The sequence below is a fragment of the Malurus melanocephalus genome, unplaced genomic scaffold (assembly GCF_030028575.1).
Source record: "Malurus melanocephalus ecotype Western Australia unplaced genomic scaffold, MMel_1.1 scaffold_239, whole genome shotgun sequence".
In the NCBI taxonomy this organism is placed as follows: domain Eukaryota; kingdom Metazoa; phylum Chordata; class Aves; order Passeriformes; family Maluridae; genus Malurus; species Malurus melanocephalus.
Window position 1 is genome coordinate 871,934 of NW_026623471.1, and position 15,681 is coordinate 887,614.

General features: G+C 42.2%; 1 protein-coding gene across 1 annotated transcript in view; it reads left to right on the forward strand.

The window, feature by feature from the left end:
* Window positions 1-15,681, forward strand: part of NHS (NHS actin remodeling regulator) — a 245,270-nt gene that overhangs the window by 1,374 nt on the left and 228,215 nt on the right. The gene's annotated exons all lie outside the window — the stretch shown is intronic.

Sequence of the window (15,681 nt, forward strand, 5' to 3'; positions counted from 1 at the left end):
GGGGAGAGGGGGGCGGAGGAGGATAAAGATCAAGGCGATATGGGACTTGTGTTATGAGCCGTGCTTGAATCCTGTTTCTTCTCCACCCAAACTATAAAAGAAGTGACAAGCTCWGTAGTCCTAACAGCTGCTGATTTCTGCTGAATATGGCTCGTGTTCACGGCACTGTAATGATTTCGTACTCTCACTGGTGCATACGCTTCCCGAGTACTTGTGCATATGAATCTTTTTGATAGATAGGGCTATGGACTGGAAGTCTGGAGTAGCAGAGATTGGTATTGGTTCTGGCCTCTTAGTACCTCTTAGGTAAAGCAGTGGCTTGAGAGGAGAATTTGGCTCGGTCTTTGCCTTCTTCTGTACCCCTCTTAATCCTGAGTACCTTCACAGAGGGAGTTTACATCAGGGTAAACAGGACCATGCCTTTTACTACGTGTTTTTAATGAATGTGACATTTAAAAAAATGTGCTCTGAATTTCCTTYGCTTTGGAGCCTTATGGAATACATGCAACTCTCCTAGGATCAATGAAGCAGTCCTGATTAACAGAATCAAGCCTTAAGTATTCAATGGTATTTAAGCTACGTACTCAGCAGCTGTGGAGTGAGTTTGCTGGTGATGTATTAATATACATCAACCGTAGATGAGACCGAGGGAGGCTTTCTGTGGTTTCAGGATGAGTGTGTAATCAGAGCAGAGTGCTGGGCTGTGATTGGAAACTGCAGGGAGAAGCAGACTTGGCTGAGCTAGTGGGGGAACTGTCTGAGGAAATGAAACTCCTCGTATCACATTCTCATCTGTAGGTCTTTTGAGCTGAGTAACTGTGGGTATATACTAATGTAAGTGAGAGCAGAGCTTAGCTGTTTTAATCTGTACAGCTTTTTTCTTTCTGGATTGTGCAAGTGCAGATTGTTTGCAAATCACAGAGCAAAATCTTGATATTACAGCACAGTTATGTCATCTACTTAATTAGAGAGTCTGGCTTTATCCCTGTGATGATAAATGCAGAATCCAATTTTTTTTGTGTGTGTTCTCTTTCCTTTTAATTCCTTCTCTAAGAGAGGAGGAAAAAATTTTGGTCACGATCTTCCCTGTGTTTGCCAGCTGTTCCTCCTTCCCCTTGTACACAGCACAGTGTCACTGATGGAGCTGCAGGTGTCCCTAGGTCTGGTCAGCCAAGGGATGCTCCACAGTGCTGGGCTTTGCCACCACCCATCCTCCTGCAGGTGTGTCTTGCCTGCAGCCGTGCAGCTGCTCGAAGCACATCTCCCTGTCCTCATCACYTGTCTCCATGCAGCGCCGTACCACGTTTCTTAAAGGTGAAAGGCTCAATACCAATCCAACGTACATGAACAGTCAACTTCTCTGCCTGCTCTGGCTGCTTTTGTTCCTCCTCCARTGCTGGATCAGCAGAGCTGCATTTACACAATGCTACATCTGAACATCTCATCTGAGACCTGGAGCTGAACAGCACCGCTCTACACATCACCTTCTCGCATTCCCCCAAAATCCGTACACACCCAGAGCAATACCTCCCCTTGGCCTCCAGACCGCTCGCTGYTCCCAAGGGACAGATTAAACTGCCCATATTCCCTGTAGTGAGTGTATAATGACAGTGTGCTTTCTCCTCTCTGGGCTGAYGCCTCCTCCTTCATTATTACATTCAGCAAGACTATGCTAATGTTTGTTTTATGCATGAAGTGCCTACATAATTCACTCCTGCAAGTATTACGCTCAAGTTACTACACCCAGTTGTTTTCTTGAAACCAAGAGAGCAGTTGCAGATGGTCACAGATCTGCCCAGGACCTAGCCAGCATCACATCAAGGCATGCTGACGTCTGTCTCCTGTGGCAAACATGGAAATAATGGGATGGCCTCAGGACTGTCTTTTGGCTGTCCAGCCCAAATGACACATCTAAGAGTAATTCAGAACTGGCTGGAGGTTTGGATTTACAACCACAAGGAGCAAGTTGGTGACAGCCACCCCACCCATGGCATGACATTCAATGGCTACACTGAATTTATTGCACATCATGAGTTTGGAGGCTTCTTGGTGCATTGACCAAGACACTGTGTGCTGGGATGTTAGCACCAGGACAGTGCAGCCCAGMCACACATTTTTCAAGTATTCATTTTAAAACTACTAGGCTATCTTGCCACAGTGAGACGTTCTTCGTGTTCCAACTTCATGTGCAGCACAGTGATTTGAAAATAATGCTACTGGACATGCCCTAGATACTGAGCTCTGACAGTGGAAGGCCTTTTTCTCCATGTCTCATAAGCCAGCTGGATTCTGAGATTCCCCTGCAAATGCACAGACTGCATGAGGAAAAAGAAATGATGGGCTAATGCCATCTCAAGAGCTATTGGAGCCAGTGGTTAGAGGGGTATTCCTTGCCCAGATTGCCATTCCTTGGCAATTGCAGAGATGATACCAAAGAAAGGGGAGCGGGAAAGGGGTTCTCTTGAAAATAGCATATAACACCATTTGGCAGAAAAATGTATTTTATATTGAAAATTATGTATTACTATACTAAAAYATCTATGTTCGATTCAGGGAATATTAACAAAGAATTAAAATGAATTAAAACTGTCATTTTCCCTGTAATGCTTATCACTGCTGTCATTTTCATGAGGACTTAACATTCTCAGCTCTGTTGCTGTTGCAATGGTGAAGATTTGCGAGTATGTGTATACTTGGCTTTAAGAAAAATACTTAAACTCCTCTGCTAAGCTACTGGTAAAGGCATTTACCTATGTGTTGCCCTTTGTATTTGTCACTGTTCAGCGTGATTGGAAAGCCTTGTTAGGCACAATAAAGGACTGATTCTGGGCAGTCACAAGCAGGTCATCTTCAAAAACTCAAGGTCTCTCGCCTCTGCCTCCCCAGATGCTGCTTGTCCTTTCATCTTTCTTTTAAGCCTCTTTTAAGCCAGCATCTCGCAAATATGAATCATTTCCCATCCTCTGATTGGCAGAGAAGAGAAACAAGGGTGAGAAATGTTTTCCTCCTCAGTTCCTTGAGCTAACTACTTTGCCCTTCTGCTACTCCAGGTACTTTACTGCTTTTCATCATCAGCAGCTCCAGGGTCTGCTTCTAAAGCAGAACCATGTGGGAATAACATGATTGTTGTCAGTGTGGCTGTTGCTTAGAGTTTCCTTGTTGCCAGCAAGAGAACTGAGCAGTGTGRTACTGCCCAGTTTTATTATTAGATGCTTGATTATCTTGGTAATACAGAAATGTAGGAGAAGTGCTGGACTGGTGTGTAGACTTGGGACTCAGTGCCTCTGTGGTTGTTTGGAAAGATGATTTCTCGTCTAGAGGACTAGAGATCTGGCAGTTTAARTGGAATATTGTACTTCACAGAAACTGATGATGTAAGCCATCTTGCTTTCTGAATAATCGGCAACAACCRGGCAGCAGATTTTGAAAGCCCTAGCTAATGAGATCTTTTTTGCACCCTGKCATCCCAGAGAATTCCACACATTCCAGGCTTTTTTTTCGAAAGCATTAATGTGTTACCAGTAGCCAATCTTTGCAAAAGCTGTGTTGTTTCCAGCAGTTGCCTGCTGTATCTTCATTGCTCCACTTTTCCAYTCCTGACTTTGCTGTGTGCTGACAGTTAGGGATGCAGCCGCTTAGAAGTGTGGGAATCTCCCGTGTTACTCTGCTCTTCAGAGGCTCCTGGATCTTTACTCTGAGCTCCCCTATAGGATTTTCTTCTTTCCTGAAATGTCAGTATTGAGATAAAAAAGACAGCTCTGAACTGATTCTTTATAATTTTAGGCTCTGCATTAATTTATTCTGTTTGATTGAAGTTGGTTACTGAGAACAGCCTGGCTAGTTTCACTCCTGCTTTTAGTCTCTTTTGTTGTGCTTTTTGGGTGGTTTTGTTTTGATTTTGTTTGGTTTGGGGTTTTTGTTAGTGTGGCTTTTAACCACACTGATAAAATGCTCTTCTCTTTGGGTTTTGAGCACTGCAGGGAAATGTTTAATCCATTACAAGGTTTTCTCGTGTTTCCTGCCACAATCCTACCATTTTTAAAAAAAACATATATTGGGTCCAAACCTCATCACATAATGCATCTCCTCCTCCTTATTTAATGTGCTGAAGTCTCAATTGCTATTGAAATGGAATCAAGAAACTTTTGTGCTTCCAGTTGAGAATTSAGTTGTGTCATATGGCCATCCCAGGCTAGGGGTTGGTGACCCTCCCTGGAGAGATCTTCAGGGAGGTATGTAAGATCTTATAGTAGATGCCATCTTGAAAGAAAAAAAGAAGTCCAAGTTGGTAAGATAAGCATTGCACTTTATCTCCAGATCCATGAGATTAAAAGTGCAATTTTCGTTGTATGGATTTTCTGTGGTACTGAGGCACAGCTGTAGGTCTCCATGGGTTGGATACATTTATGCAAAAGTATCTCAGATACTGCTGGAGATGAACCGGAAGAGATTCCTAGCTTACCTCAACTCTGTATCAGAGTTTTTTTTACAGTTAACGAGCCTATCTAAGTGTGAGGGTARTTGCATTTATAGAGGTTACACACTAATTTGCACACTAATTACACACTAACGTAACCTGGAGGACGTGAAGCAAGAGGATGTAATCAGAGCTGCCTTTGTACACTGAAATTATATTAATTGGCAAGTCCTGTTGGGTGCAKAATAAAACCTCTGAAGAAAAGCAGCTGTACACTGGATGTAGTAATCCATCACCTTCAGCTTTGTGTCCTTTACCTGCCTGAATGGAATGACACAATCTCTTCACTTGTCCTRTTGCAAAAGGAGAAAGGCTTTTGGTTTTACTTGCCAGGTTTGGTTTCTTGGTGTTGTGCTGGTCACTCTGTACTCATTTGTGTTCRAGAACTCACCTCTCTGGTGCAGTTGCCTGTAGATTGCCCATGAATACAAATAACCCAAATTGTGGGTGTGGGAAAGTTGAAGAATTTCCTCAGTGCTTGGTTTCTTTTAAATGCAGAGGATTGATGGCAYCTTAGCAGAGTGGAAAGGAGCAGGAGGCCAAAGCGCGGGCTCTCCTTCTCTCCTTCCTACCTTTACTGYTGTCAGAACAACAAAGGCACAGAGGAAGAAAAACCTGCTCCATTACAGATCCCATCCCCACTTTACCKTAACAGTCGCTAGAGCACCATTAGCTAGAGTACTGTCATTTAGCAGAAAATGCCTTATCTTTGTTTACAGAACAGTGATAGAAGACCTTTAACACAGGAACACAACCATTCAGAGGCTTGGCTTGAGGCATTTTTTTGCTCATGCATTTAGCACCTGGAAGAAGAAAATGGGATGGAATTTGTCAGGTGGCTTTGGCTGGGGTATAACTTTTTGGAAGCTGGGGTTGTCACCTTCAGTCAAGCTAGCTTGTGGAATGCAGACTCTGGTCTCTTTGCAGATAAAAGCATAGTGTAAAATCCTTTGCCCTGCCAAGGCCAGTGAGGTGCTCAGTGAAAAGCTCTGRGAGCTCAGTGCTCAGGTAGGCTCACTAGATTTTATCTGACCCAGCCTGGTAACAGATGAAGAGCAGACAGCAGTGGTTTACCTCTGAAGCTGTTCCCTGTYATACAGGTGTAAATCTTCTAGAGTTTTGCTGAATGTCATTTACTTGGTCTTTTCACTGGTGTAGCTCAGAAAACCTTTGTTCTATAGCTCCTTGCTTGTCATTCCACAAATGRCACTTAAACAAATATACTACTTTTGAATATTTGGGGATTTTATTTCTAGATGGAGAAGCTGCCAGTTAAAAAGCATGATATCAAAAACATTCAGTGCTTGATTTCCACCTCACTGCAGCTACACAGCTGTATAATATCTTAATAGTTAGTGGAACTTCTTTCTGGCTCRTGCTGAAGAGCCAAGCAAGAGACTCCAATGGGTTTACTAGAAATTTTACTGGAAATGTTTTAGCTCCTTTAAGCCCAATGAGGTCTCCTTTGCACAGGAGCAAAACTTCAGAGGGGATAGAACCTGACCTGTAAGAGACATAGACTTACTGTGGATTTAGTGGTTTAACATAAATGCTTCCTACAGCCACTTTAAAACTCCATCCTTCTATTAAAAAGCCTTAATGTGTGTGTTCATAGAGAAACGTAATGTTTCCAGTGAAATCCATTGAGTCATTCCTGCTTGTGGTTAGTTTCCGTGCTGCTACAGTGAGATACGGTGATGAAGAAATAAACGGTCTCTGATAACGTACTGAKGGCATGGGGAGGTCATTCACCTGTTGATTCTGATGCATTAGAGACGTTCGTTTTCCTTTATGAAAGATGAAGGGCATGGACTGTTTCCAAAAAATTCTTGCACAGTTCTCAAATGTCCTTGGACTGAGGGAAGGACGTGCAGGAAGGAAATATAAATACCCAGTTTAAGGGTGCCACTCAGCTGTTGTTGTGGATCAGCAGAATCAGGTTTTGTTGGCATTTCTTACRTAGGTTTACCTGTTCTGAGGCTTTGGTTTCAAGGATCAGATTAGGCTGGTCTGGCAGAGACTTGCMAAGGTGCAGAAAAAGAATGGGAGCCAGCCCTTCCTGCTCTGTGCCATGATCTGGTCCCAGCCTCTCCTTCTGCATGCAGGCAAGAGCAGACTTCTCAGGTGTGTCTGTTTGAAGGCAGCACCTGGCTCTTCCTSTCTCCAAACTCAAAAGCAAAGGAGATCGGGTGCAGGGCAGCAATGGCTGTTTAAAACAGCTCCTAATCTGACACATTTCCTTCACACATATTCTACCTAAATCAAGCAGAGACCTCCAGGGAACTCTTAATAGCAATGTTACGATGTCCAAAGTGGGGAAAAAAGAGCACCAGCTGATATGAGTAATACACATGTGTGTTTTAAAAGCATTGTTGCAGGGTTGTGTGGTCTCCCGAGTCAGAGCTGGGATTTCTCAAAGGCTGCTCTTTCCAATCGCTCGCATCTCCATGTAATCGGAGGCTGACATCAGACTCTCGACTGGAACTACTTGAGCTATTAGGCTGTGAAGAGCAGAAACTCTCTGTGTTACCCAGTGTATATGGGGGGAAGGTTTTTTTCGCTTCCTTTGATGTATTAGCATCAAGAGAGGGAGTCTTCGCTTCACTCCTAATTGCTTCTCGTCTTTGAATTTATATACCAATATGTAAGTAACTGCAAAGGGAGATAGCAGAATTTATAAAAAGTTCAAAAAGGCAGGGCTTAGAGCATGATTAAAATAAAAGATAGCATACAGTGTATGCTGTTTTTAGCTGAAATATCTCCCTAGAATACTTTCCATTTACATTCTCATTATATCTAACTGCTTCTAATGCACTGCTTAGTTTAACAACTGGCATGTTTTTAGGGTAGATTTTATAGTAGATATACACCCACTGTGTTCTTAACTTGAGACTTGAAGTTGCACTATCTGTATTGGACAATCTTTTCTTATACCTTCTTGGCTGAAGGCAAGGAAGAAAGCAATACTGATAGGAACCTAATTAAGCCTGTAGCCTTATTACACCAGGAGCTGTGTGCTTGAAATGCTGCTCAATTCAATGAGTGCTGTGTGGCACTGCTATGTAAAGTCCCATCAGAGAGTGACATATTTTCTTTAATAGGATCACTGTAATTCTTACAAAGCCACCATGGTTTTCTCTTTCTTTTCAGCTGCCAAGGCAGTTGAACTTTGAACTACAGCCACTCAGACCGAGTCTCTGAGAAACTTTGGAGGAGACGCCTTGCGAGTGTGTGTGTGTGATTAAGGGGAATGAGCATGGGGCGGTGTGTTTGTGCTATAAATATGCAGAGTCCTCAGGCCTCTGCAGCTTCCCCCCTGCCTTCTCAAAGTGTTTTTTTGTTGTTTTGGCAATGTCTGAACATACTTTTAAGTTGACCTGGAAAGAGGGTGAGCTGGGTTATTTTTAGGAGCCGAATATGCAAGGTGCATTGACAAATTCCAGTGTTTCCAGTGGCTTTGGATTGCTTTATAGGCAAAACTGGGCTCTCTGTGCATGCTCATTTTTGCCTGATTTTTTTTTTCCTTCCCCAAAAAAGGCATTATTGGGTATTGTTCTCTTCAGATGCCTATGACTGTCCATGAGTGCTGAAATCAGATCATCCGCATGATGAMATTCAAGATAGGCAGCAGTAACTCAGTGTGATGCTCAGAGGCAAACTTTTTAAAGATGGCATACATGCTTCACTGCATCCAGTAYTTAGTGAGATATGATAAGGGACAATTTAATTTTAAGTGAAACAAGAGATTAATTATTATTTAATGCTTACCATGCAAATCAGAGTGGGTCCAAAGAACGGATACTACACAGCTCCATTTTTTCTCCCTGTAAATCTATTTATTTGTAGGAAAAAGAGAGCCAGTTCTTGTCATAGGCATGGTCTTTTCTTTGGTGAAGTGATTTTTGGTGAAATTTTGTGTACAGGAGAGGAGAGTCAAGAGATGTATTAATTTCTAAAATATTAATTTCTAAAAAGAGAAACCATATATCATGGATTGACCACTGCCTTTCATATGTGCAGCCTTAACCCTGAAAGCTTCATAGCTCTACACAGCCTAAATTTTGAATGCAAGCTTTTTTTTTATCCCTTGGTTTTTTTGTGGGGATGACTTCCTCGTACTTATCCAAAGCCCCTTCTGGCTGCACAACGCAGGTTCTGCTGCTTCAGCCTGTGCTAAACAGCTCCCCTGGCCTTCCTGTTCCCCAGCACTTCAAACCATCCCAGAGTCTCCTACCTCAGCACACTGAGATCTCCCCTTCCTGTGTGCCACAAGTATTACTGCAGGAACCTGAGGTCTTGGTCTCTCAGAAAGTCTCCTGAAGTCTCACACATGGTTAGCATGCCAAAGACAAATTTTCCCCATAAGTTGGATTATCCTGGCAGCACCGTTTTTAGCCTGGTTTCCTATCAAAACAAGTAGTAAGGAATAGCATGCGTTTGTAGGGAAGAGGGTCGGTGTGCCTGGGTATCTCACACCATCCATTCAGAAATTTTATATTTGCTACTCAGCTACAATTTCAACTACATTGTCAAAATGTAGAAATCATAAAAGAGGCTGGCAGGTAAAGGGGAGGACACATTATTTCTACTGCATTTGGAGGAAGGGCTTGTTCTTTATTAGAAACTAGAAAATCCACTGGGGAAAGAATCCCATATAAATGTTCCAACCTAATAAAAAAAAAGTGCTCCAGTTGGAGCTCACATTTACTTCAATGTGAAAGTCAGTCTTTGCATGACATAAAAGCTGAAGAAAACCAGGCTTCATTAGTTYCACTGCTTGCAAAACTCGTTGTTCATATTCCTCTTTCCCCTCTAGAATTACTGATTATTTCTTTTCAATTTCAATATTTTTTAATGAAATTTATGCCTTGAATGGCTTTCATTTTGGTCCATCCTGTCCTTTACTCCTCTTCTCCTGGTGGTTTCACAGGGGCTATACTTTTAGTCCTGTCTTAATAGCAAAGACAACCCCCGCTCACTCCCTTCATGGTCGGAATGAACAGTATTAATTTTTACTGCTGTGGTTTATTCTCCATTGATTATATTTAATGTAATGCTGTCTTGTTCAGTTAATAAACTACYGTTAACCTGCTAAGATGTAATTATCCCCCTCCCCCAAACATAACCTGCTTTTAATAGATGTTGTAAATGCACTCATTGTGCCTGGCACATTAAAAGCACTGTTTTTTTTTCAAATTGCACTCTAGCTGAAGTGTGTTTTGTGGCAATCGTTACTCTGCTAATAGTATAAAATAAGTATCACTACTTCATGAATTCAGTAATATTTTTTAGGCCTGTGTTACAGCTGCCACAGGCTTGATACAGAGGTTGGAAAAGCTGTGCTCTGGACAAAACCCTCCTTAGGGAGACCAGGAGCCTCACCTTAAGGTTTATAATTAATTCTCTCTCACTGTTAGCTCATGTGAATCAGTGCCCAGATTGAAGTATGACCCAGGGTATTTACCCAGTTTGTGCTGTAAATGTTTTTAGGGATCTCTGTCAATACAGGCAAAATTTAGAATGTAATTCTYTCTCAGATCCAACAATAAAATCATCTGCCTACAGGTGTGCTATGGAAATAAGCACCTGTATTTAAGAAGTGCTGTGTCTGTAAGTGAGTGAATGGGTTACAGCTACATTTAGCGACTGTAATGTGACTATTCATTTATGAAATTGTCCAAGTGGAACTTAACACAAATTATTAGTGTCGATTAAAAGTATTTTTCATTTATCTGCTTGTTCCTAAGCACCCAGTAGAATGGCAATTAGTTAAAGAAAATAAGAGGGAACTGCAAAATATCACAGCTCAGGCTGATTATTTCTTTCCTTTCTGAATCCTGTTTGGCTTTAGATCTGTCTTGATTAGCAGCATCTTGGACTGTGAGACTAAAAAGTTCTGTCACCATAAAATAAGTAAGTGTGCTCATTTTTGTGGAGACCTTTTTAAATTACATTTGAAATAGAAGAGGTTTTCCTCAAAGTGGAAGAAAACCAAGAAAACGTTCTTCCTCTAAGTTCTGTATTGCACTATAGAAGGAACACCTTTGTACATWCACATGCACATATATCTATATATACACACAGAAATGCATATCTGGATAAAGGAAGAAGAACAGTGGAAAGATTTGACAAGATAATATTGGTCACTGAAATTAGAAAAGCTTGATAAATGARAGAAGCGATTTAGAGCCACATTAGCAGCAAGCTGGTCAAACAAAATATTTAGTACTACAGCTCTCATTACAGAGGTAAAAATTAAAGGTAATTGATGTATCTTGTTTTTTCCTTGTTTTGACTTTGTATCTTCATCCAAAAACGTCTAATGGTTGAGTTCACTCCCTTCCCTTCCTCTCCCTCTCCCTCTCACAATGGAAGATCAGTTTGGGCTCAGAAGTTGTGATGTTATTTATGTGAACTCTTCTACTGAATGAAATGGRTGATCAGAAGTGAGGCACATCTTGCTTAGGGATGTGGGAATTCTGCTATTTGGTACTTGCATATTTGCAAGAGTAAAGACTTAGCTTTTGAATAAATTCCCCCTGCTATATTACAGCAAGGGTTCAAAAATAAAATAAAAATGTAGAAAAGCCGAGATAATGAAATTAAATCTTCCAGGAAAACAGATGGGTAAGTGAGAGGTAAAGTGATGCAAGTGTGCAGTGTCATTTGCAGAGGCACTGAAGGAATGTGTTCTATTTATTTTTGCAAAGAGATGTCTCCCATGCCTTTGCTCCCTTTTGAGACAGTCCAGCCTTGGGCTTGTTAAATATGTCTCTACAGAAGTTGGCACGTACTGACCTTGTTTGCTGCAGTCTGCTCTTCTGTAGCTTCTTGATTCTCATGGCATGAGCCAGATGGACGAGCCCTAGAGCTAAATGCTGGATAGCATAATTAAGTGCTCTAGTATTGAAGGCTGGAGCTGACTGAGACAAACTTTGGCTGATACTACAGTATTTCTTTGTCCAGGTTAGATCTCCAGTGTCAAAGTAATTCTTGTTTTTTCTTTCGGACCATATTCCTTGGGTATGAGTATGTTAAATTATATAATAATATTATTTTCATCGATGTGATACAGAGTTCTCTTTACTACTTAGTGCCCTGATAGCACTACAGTAACCTTTTATGACTTTGTAGAGCTTGTGGAAACTCACCTGAATTTTCCTTTCATACCTCTATGGCATTTTTTCTGCTATGTTTTGGAGTCATGGTGGTCAGTGGTGAGATCATGTGAATCCTGCTCYCTGGAAACCCCATGCTGGTGTGGTCCTGGTGAAACACATCATGGACACTGGAATGTGGTTTATGAGGAAACATAGCAGGTGGCTTTTAGGGCAACTCAGCTGCTATCTGTCCATGGCTGGTAGGTGTGTAGAGCAGAATCAGACCCATTCAGGTGCTGAACTCCTCCTGAGTGAGCTGAGAATGTTTAGTTTTGCATGCTGGAACTGAAGAGGAGGATCCAGAGTCTAAGATACCAATGCTTAGGAGACCTGTATTTGTCCACTGACTTTTCATGGGAACTTAGGGTCAAGTTTTAGCACTCTAAACTTTGAGCCATCCATCCTGTTCAAAGGTGAGCCTGTCTTTCACTCTTGAGCAGAGAAAGTTCTAGTTTGCATGAGTCCCTYGAGTTCTGTGAATGTCACAGTGCAAAGCAGGCACTGCCACAGGCTCCGTGGCACTCTGTTCCCAGATCTGTGGCAGAGTGGCAGCTCATCCTTCCTCTCAGAGGTGTAACCACACAAGCAGTGAGGGAGAGTTGGGCTGTGGGGTGATAGATACACGTTACACAGAGCTGTTTGTAAATGACAGGCAGTTTGCAAGGCTGACACCCCTCCGAATTGGGAGTGCTTCTGTCCTTCATGGGCAAATGCTTTCAGGTGCTGTAAGAAGGCGGTAGCCCCAGGTGGGATTCTCCAGTCTCACTTCAGCAAGCAGGAGTCCTTGTTACAGAGATCTGCAGGACTAACCTTAGGTTGGGCTGAGTTTGCAATTGCCAGTCTTTCTTTTGAGGCCTGGCTTATAGAGGAGATTGAGCTTTCTTACATTACAGACAGCGTGTCCTGGTTAATTACAGTCATGTAAAGATGAGGTTTTACCTTGGGACTTGGTTTAATTAAAAAACGGTGCTGGGAAGTTTATTAAACATTTATGTTCTATCTGGGTTTTCTTCAGGTGCTCTCCCAGCTTCAAAAAAGGGCCACCTGAGCTTGACATCTGCACTAATGAAGCAGGAGGGAGGATGGACTGTCATTCTCTGTCCAGCCAGGTTTGAGCCTGGCAGCTCATTTGTCACAGCTGGAGCTTGTGTCTGKGCTTTGGGGAAAGGTTTGTGCAGGTAGTAGTGTCAGAGTAAAAGTTAAGTGCAGAACCTAATGTTTTCCCTGTGTAGTGGAAAAATCATGATCATGCATGTGAAATGTGGGCTTAGAGGAACTTTGTGTGGGTGGTCTTGTTTTGACTCTTACTGCCCCCCTCCCTTTCCATTCCCGCTCACGTATGCTGAAGTCTGTCATCTATTTAACTTGAGCTTTTCTAATAATCCTAGATAATATACAACAAAAACAATAACAAGGTGCCTGGATATACAATCCCTCTGAACTGYAGAAGCCACGAGATCTCCTAGACATGCTTTTTGTTAGTGCTGGCTTGTGAGAGACCTAGCGCTCTGTGATGCCCATCTGTTAGCAGCATGTTTAAATGTGATTAATGTGAAAGTTGCAAGAATTGCAATAGCTTTTGCCAGTCTACAAGAGAATCTGTCACTGTTAATCTCCTGCAGTATTAAAAGCTTAATATAGTAAATCTAATGTTATGTAGTTTTGCTTTTTGTTACCATCACCTTCGTGTATTATTAAATGACTATTTCCTTTTCCTCCATAGTTCACAAGCATAGAGGGAGTGTAGGTATCATGCGCATGAAGAAGAATATTTAAATTATCATTTAAGTATGAAGTTTCTCAAGAAAGAGATGTTTCAGCATAAAAGGATTTTGGGTAGTATGAAGATTAACTGGTGTTCCTGAGGGGATGTGGACAGAGCAGGATGTGTTAGGAGTCAGCCCTTTCCCAAAATGCTGGTAGAGGCTGGGAAAGTCACAAGCAGTGTCCTGATGTGTTGTTCTTTGCTGTGCCTGGGTAGACATCAGAAATAATTTTGMTTTACCCACCCATGGCAGAAGACTTGTCTCATTAATGGTTTGATCAGAACTGCTGCATCTTTAACAGAGGTGATGGGCAGGATAAGCAGTGTTAAGGCACAAGCAGGGACTGTCTCCTGGAGSAGGCTGACACTTCGGGAAGCAAATAGGGAAGGACCCATGGAAGGAAAATTACTTTCTTCATATAGCTGCTTGTGGTGGAAAGGATCAAAGAGACCATAATGAGTCAGTATCTTTCTTTTTYTTTAAAGGAAATTTCAGAAGAGTGATTCAATTAAATAGTAGTTTACTCAAGATCTGCAGGTGGCTTTTAAAGTGTAATCAGATCCCCCTTACCTTTTAAACCCAGATCTACAGCTTTRTTCATTTCAGTGGAGGTGGAGATCTCCATTCTTCGATTTACAGTGGCAGTTTGGTWGAGGAGAGGGCTTGTTATAAAACTTCTTGGTTTATGGCATGATTACAAGGTGCTTTTGTTTCCAGCAGGGACGGCAATAGTGCTTTGGTCAAAACATTTCAAAACTGCTCACAATCTGTTCTTGYAAGATCATTGAGCACTGTAGGACAAATTGAGACTTGCCTTTCAGTGAAACACCCCCTCTCTCCATCACACACAGCATCTTCACAGCTGCCAAGCAGCTTGTCCACTTCCACTCGTTGCAAAAAGTCAGAATCAGATCAGCTAGAATAGTGCTGTCGAAGGGGTAGTTAGAGAATATTTATAGTTGCAGAAATCAGACRGGACTCGATGGGATTTTCTGGTTCTTCTGTCTGCCCCTCTGTACTGCAGTCTTTGAAGCATTTAAGAGCTTGAGGTGCCATGATTAAAAGCTTCAAGGACCATGCTTTTTCATTGACCCTCTGAAAGGACAGGCATCAATTCCACTGCTCTGAGCCTTTAGGAAGACTTGCAGGGAAGAGAGCCTCTCAGTCAGGCWGAGTGCAGTAAAGGGGCTTTCTCCCTTTTGTGATAACACGCACTTTGTTGAAGTGACATTGTTGAAGTTCATTTTTGGTCCCAGAGGGCTGCTGTGGCACTCTCTGCAYCTCTGAGTCTCACTATTGCTCCTACTGCTCCTGCTCCTGTGAACTGCAGAGTGATGCCCAGTATCCTCYATCCATTCTTGGCAGGAAAGTCATGTGCCAGAGGTTTCAGGTAGTGGGCTAAGGTGAAGGTCATACAGCATGTTATCAAACTGGGAGACTGCTTTGCTCTGYGCCCTCCCCTCAGCTCTTTGGCAGTCAGAGACTGCTTGCTCACAYGGTGAGAAATTCCAAGAGCTTCTAGGATGGTATTTCAAAGCCTTGCAAAGCTGTATGTGATAGTGTAAAGGAGTTCTCATGGATTGGAGTTCTCATGGATTAGCTCCTTCCTTGTTGCAGGGGTATCCCTGGAAGAGGGCATTTATTTCGTGATTTGAAAGAGTCTTGGAAACAGGCAGTAAGGGGAAGGAGGATTCAGCTGCACCTTGAATGCCTTGCTGCTGCCTTATGCTTTTAGTTCACTTTTCAGCTGTTAAAASGTGGAGAAAAGAGGATTCTGTAAGCAACTGTGTATGTGTTTGTCTTCAGTGAGTGCCTGCTCAGGCAAGGCAAGCATGATTCAGCTACTAGTTAGTGCTGATGTACCAGAATTGGCAAGCGCTGAGCACTCCTGCTACTGGATCTGCCCCAGTTGCCTGATGTGCAGCAATGAATGGATGAACATTCACCAATGCTGTTGCMCAAACAAATAAGTTAATAAAAAGCAGCTGATTGTGTCATTGTAAGCTGTRGAAACTCCAAAGCAGCACTGAGATTATTTAAAAACAGATGTTCTTATCTGGAAAATCCTAGAAACGGAGAGTGGCGAGGTTTTTGGGGGGGGAAAAAAACCAAAAAAAAAAACAACCCACAACAGGACAGACACGAAACAAACTCTCTACCTTGTCTTTAAATGATTTCACGGTGAGAACTTTTGTAAGAGTTTTTCTCTTGAAGCCTTATCCCAGGTCTAAGTTTGACAGCGAATTTAGCTTTGGATTATCTCAGAGATAATTGGAGC